Genomic DNA, 6000 nt, shown 5'->3' on the forward strand with positions numbered 1-6000 from the left:
TAGGTCATGGGGGGGAATCCCTGATAAATGGTTTGTGTTATCCTTGTGGTAATGAGCTCTCTATGAGTTCACGCAAGATCTGCTTGTTCAAAACAGCCTGGTGCCTCCTCACTCTCTTGCTCCTTCCTGCCACGTGATATGCTAGCTTCTCCTTTGCCTTCTGTGATGATTGTAAGCTTCCTGAGGCCTTACCAGAAGCTGAGCAGATGCCAGTGTCATGCTTATACAGCCTGCAGGACTGTGAGCCAAATAAATCAGTTTTCTTTATAAATTACCCAGTCTCAGGTATTCCTTTATAGGAAAACACCACCTTTGCTTCAGTATAAAATACAGAAACAGATACCATGTTAATTGCGCACTCAAGATACTAACTAGAAGTATTGATAAAGATACGTTCAACTTGACTCTTCCCACAGCCATGTAGAAGAGGAAGTGTTTTAGAGAAAATATGCTCGTGGTTGTATTCCTCCATCCCACCGTATAGAGTAGACTGCAAAAGGATGAAGGTCAGATGTGCTAACTTATTTTTCTAGTCTGAGTGCTTACCCCCAGAAAAGTATTAAATTGGTCCTTTGGCATCTCTCTCCTCCACCATATCTATTCACCTACCTTAATGTGTGGCAACATCAGCCCCATTAAACCCCTTACAAAGGAAGCCCAGTCCCTCAACATGGTCATCTGTTTTAATTGAGGTCACCTATCGGCTCTGACCTCCTCTGCCCCCTGTTCTCTACCTTAACCACTATTCCTTTCCCACCCACCAAAATACATCCATCTTCTTTCATTCTCCCTCAGAATTACATTGCTAATAATAATAGCTAATAGTTGTGGAGTGTTTGCAAACCATTTGTGTAGGATCTCATTTACTCCTCACAGCTGCAGGGGAGGAAAATCCCATGTCCCATGTCACACAATAGATAAACAGTGGAAACAGAATTCTACAAGGCAGACTTCACAACCTGTGCTGCAATCTGTAATGCCTCATAATAGATATAAAATTGATTTAATACCGAAGAGGTATCAAAAACTTAGTCTCCCTCACCTTTGCCTAGCTGTGCATAAGCACTTATATTCACGCTAGGAAAATGCTGTTTAAATATACCATGTCTTGCAAATTCAAGTTTTATACACCATTTAAGTTTGATATGTGTCCATGTACATGGCTAAACCTGGAAGCCTACATTCAGCTAGATTTAATTGCCTGAGAGTTGAGAGCCAATGACAAATTAAGGGAGGACATCTTTGTAATTGCTATATAAAGCAATGGTAATGTAGAATTCAGTCTATTTAAATTTATTTTGCATCTATCACCACAGAAAGACAGCTAATGCAGGACTATAGTACAATTGATATAATGCAACAATATGAAGCCAAAATCAAATAATCAAATATGACCCAAGTAAGTATTCATTGCCCACATGAAGTCAATAGTTATGGTTAAAAAACAAAAACAAACAAACAAACAAACAAAACCCCTGCTTGCTGAGATAATAAAGTATTAAGTCCAGACATAGTGGCACACGCCTGTAGTCCCAGCACACTTTGGGAGGCCAAGGCCGGTGGATCATCTGAGGTCAGGAGTTCAAGACCAACCTGGCCAACTAGGTAAAATCCAGTTTCTACTAAAAATATAAAAATTAGCTGGGCATGGTGGCACACGCCTCTAATCCCAGCTACATAGGAGGCTGAGGCATGAGAATCTCTTGAACCCAGGAGGCACAGGTTGCAGCAAGCAAATATCACACCACTGCAGGGACAGGGCAAGATGCTCTCTCAAAAAAAAAAATAAACAAATAAAATAAAATAAAAAATAAAATAAAATAAAAAAGAGATAGAGAGAAAGTATTAATACAAAATGAGATATCTGGCTATGGTCTTAAAGGTTTAACTTTTAATGTAGTACAAAAGTAGATAACTAGTGGAAGCAACGCAGATGTCTGAACGGATAAAGAAAGTGTGATATATACACAAAATGAAACACTAAGAAGTCTTAAAAAGAAATGAAATCCTGTCACATGTTACAATACAGATGAACCTTGAGGGTCATTATGCTAAGTGAGAAATTAGCCATAAAACAGACAAATACGTGATTCCCCTTACATAAGGTATCTACCATTGTCAAATTCATAGAAAATAGAACTGTGGTTATCCGAGAGGGGAAGAAAGATAAGAAGTTGTTTAAGAAGCATAGAGTCTCAGTTCTACCAGCTAGAAATAGTCTGGAGGTCTGTTTCACAGTAATGTAAATATACTTAGCATTATTGAACTATACACTTATTAAGATGGTAAACTTTATGTTTTGTTTTGTTTTTTTGTTTTTTTTTTCCCAGTAAAATAGGAGATCAGAAGACAGACTACATGATTTGGGCCAGCCTCTCAGCTCTTACTCAAACTGATCTCCCTGTACATACCTGGACTATTTTCTCTCCTTTGGGAGTCAATTCTAGTCTTACAAGTACAGTAACTCCATATTCACGAGGCTTCCCTGCCTAACATATCCCTCCTCAATCCTTTATTAGTTCCACTCAGGCAGTTGTATAGATAGCACAATGCCTGAAATCCAATCCAGGCTTCCTCATTTTTCAACTATGTATCTTCAGTAAGTTATTTAACCTCCCTGAATCTTGTTTATCTCATTTGTAAAACGAGGGCAATATAACCCATATCGTGTAGCATTTCTATCAGAATTAAGTAAAAATATTTAAGATATGTAAGCATGCCTGACATGAGTTACAACTGTACCATAAATGTTGGCTATTATTAATTTATGGATTGTATATAATATTGCCTTTAATCATATTCATACCACTATATTGCACTTGGTTTGAGTGGAATTCTTCTGTCTCCATAGTAATATAACATTCTTTTAAATTATCACCGTAAATCATTCTTCTAATAAACCTGCAACCCACCTAACAGCAGTTAACATAGTTTTATTAATGTAATAATGTATAGATGTAGTTAGAGGTTTTTAGCATGATGACAATTTCACCTGAAGACTTAACACCTGAGGCACGAAGCACAGTGATTTACCAGGGATTCCAACTTTGCCATGTGCTACCTGCACCGTGGCCTTGAGAGAATTCCTCACTTCTCTTGAGCCTTCACTGTTCTCATTTGTAAGCAGGGACGATACTAGTGCCCACCTCACGGGGTTATTTTGAGGATGAAATGAGTGCATATGAATTAAGATCTTAGAACGGTGTCTGTTAAGCAACAAGCATTTAACTAGTATCTTCTAGATGGAGAATAATGGACATTTTAGCTGAAAATAAGCAGGCTCTGGGAAAAATCATTTCACAGCTTGGATCAAGGAGTTAGGATTGTCTAAGCTATGTTTTGAATATTTTACTTATAGTGCAATCTGAAAAACACAAATTAAAAAGCTAGAACTTAATGTCAATTTCTATCCAGTGAAGGCCACAAGTGCTAATTCCTTTACTTAGTATAAGAACTTATTAGTAGCATAGGAGATACCTAGATTTAGGTGTTCTGGATAATATCACAAAAATAGTTAAATGCTTGATAATCTCCTTAGCTTCTGTGAGTCTTTTGTCTTCAAGCTGTCTGTCCAGACTTTAAGTTAATTCACTAAGATTTGAGAATTTTTTAAAATTCTAATGGATCCCTAAGGTAGAGCTATAATTCTTGGGATACCAGAGAGTGATGTATTCTTCTAGAGTTTCTACAAAAGCAGAATTTTAAAACTTTTGTACAAATGTATACTCCACCATTTATCTGAATGTAAATCATATTTGTTTGTTTGCTTTTTTTTGAGACGGAGTTTCACTCGGTCGGAGGCTGGAGTGCCGTGGCACCATCCCGCTCACTGCAATCTCCGCCTCCTGGGTTCAAGCGATTCTCCTGCCTCAGCCTCCCAAGTAGCTGAGATTACAGGCATGCGCCACCACACTCGGCTAATTTTTGTATTTTTAGTAGAGATGGGATTTCACCATGTTGGCCAGGATGGTCTCGATCTCCTGACCTCGTGATTCACCCACTTTGGCCTCCCAAAGTGCTGGGATCACAGGTGTGAGCCACCATGCACGGCCTGTAAATCATATTTTTAAACTAGCAACCAGATGTTTCAGATAGCCTACTGTCAGTGTTTCCTCTCTCTGCATTTATAAATAGTACTCTGACCTCTTTTCCAACTGAATTTCAGGGTTTATTCCTGTGGGTTTAGTAACTGTCAAAGTTTCTTTTTCTTATAAAAAGAGAGTATTTCAGAAAACATCTCCTAACTTATTGGCCCATTATTTTTACATGTATTAATTCAATAAATATTTAAGCAACACTACTAGCTCCAAGATAAGAGAGGGAGACATTTGAAGTTCAAGATAATAGTATTTACTATCTCATTTGACAAGAGTGCTAAGGACTAGAAAGAAAGTGAAGATACAGTCTTCCCTCCAAGAGTTTAAAATCTAAAAGGGTACATTAGACATGACTAGAAGAAAAGGAAAATGGCATGTATATGAACAATCAGCTTATTACTCAGTAACTGCCAAGAAATAATACCATAAAACACACACAATAACAACTTTTTGCAAAGAATTTCATATATTCCAAAAAAAAGCACTTAAATTGTAATGGTGAGAAAAACTCAATTTCATTACCTTAATTTTCACATTGTTTTATATTTTAGTACAGTTTTATTTTTAATTACATAGAGAAGTGGCCCCATCATCCTTCATGAGTTCTCAGGAACTCTTGAAAAAAATCTCAAATCTGCTCCCCAAAATGACTACTTCAAACAAATCAGGCCTCCTTTGTTTTCTCTGCAACATGGGTAAATAAGTAAGTTTGTGCTGAACAGAAACTGAAACAAAATTTCACGGACAACTTAACTGGAAAGGATCAGATGAAGAGAATACTACTGAGTACTGTCTCAGTTCAAGACAGAAACAAATGAGAAAAATGGTCTAACTACCATTATATATTTAATCTGGCCAATACTTTAGAAATAAAAGCTAAAATGATAAATTACAAGGTCCAGAACTTTACAGAAAAGATTATGACACTGTCGCATATCCTCTACTCTTACAATCCACCATATTTGGTCAAAGCTAAGACATATTTCCCAGATTATTAAGAAGTTCACTACCTAATTAATGTTTCACAAAGAATTCCCAAAAGTCTTACAGTGTAGCATGTGCAAAGGTGTATCCAAGAAATGCGTCAATAAATAAATGGGGCAGGTGGAAATGCGTGCTACAAGAAAACTATTAAAGCAATGACTATCATTTATACTCAACATTTTTATAGTCACTTTCACCAAAGTTTCTCATAGTTGCAGGGAGATGGGTTAGAAACAAAACAAAACAAACAAAAAAAAAAATTCATATATCATGACATCTATAACCCAGAATCCTAAGTAGGCTTTAAAAACTTCATAGTTTCAATGCATTAATGAAAAAGTTCTTTAAAACACTGTAATTCATTATAATCTGAGTTCTATACTTAACCACAGTATCCAAGAATAGTTAGATCTGATAATTCTTATTGCATGCCCATAAGCCATACACTGCAAGGAGCTTGCAGTAATATGAGAAAAGCAAGAATTTGTTTTTAATGTACCATCAGCTTCTCCTTTTACAGACAAGCCACATAAAATCTGACAAGTTTACAGAGGAAGGAAAAAATACAAACCCATGCACACCCATATAAGTAAGTTTTAACAAGCTCTCTCACCCTCTAGGTACATTTTAACTTAAATCAATCTTTGAGTAATGGCAAATCTATATAAAACCCTCTTCGTGTTAGGAACCACCTTAAATGTGTACGTGTTAAATATGTTTAGAAGACGCCGGGAAGATATTTGCACTTTAGACCCTAGCCTAGTTCCATGACCTACTTTTTTTTTCTTCTTTAAGCTTTGTTGGACAATGAACGTCATGATCATTTTCTCTAAATATTTCTCCTGTAAGAGTATGGAAGTCACAAATAGGAGTTTAGAGGTATTTCTCTTTTTTTTTTTTTTTTTTTTTTTTTTTTTTT

General features: G+C 36.4%; 1 protein-coding gene across 5 annotated transcripts in view; it reads right to left on the reverse strand.

The window, feature by feature from the left end:
- ARAP2 (ArfGAP with RhoGAP domain, ankyrin repeat and PH domain 2) overlaps nucleotides 1-6000 on the reverse strand; it is a 183938-nt gene that overhangs the window by 176321 nt on the left and 1617 nt on the right. The window lies entirely within an intron of this gene.

Source organism: Sapajus apella, unplaced genomic scaffold (assembly GCF_009761245.1).
Source record: "Sapajus apella isolate SASKATOON/1434 unplaced genomic scaffold, GSC_monkey_1.0 scaffold5, whole genome shotgun sequence".
NCBI lineage: Eukaryota > Metazoa > Chordata > Mammalia > Primates > Cebidae > Sapajus > Sapajus apella.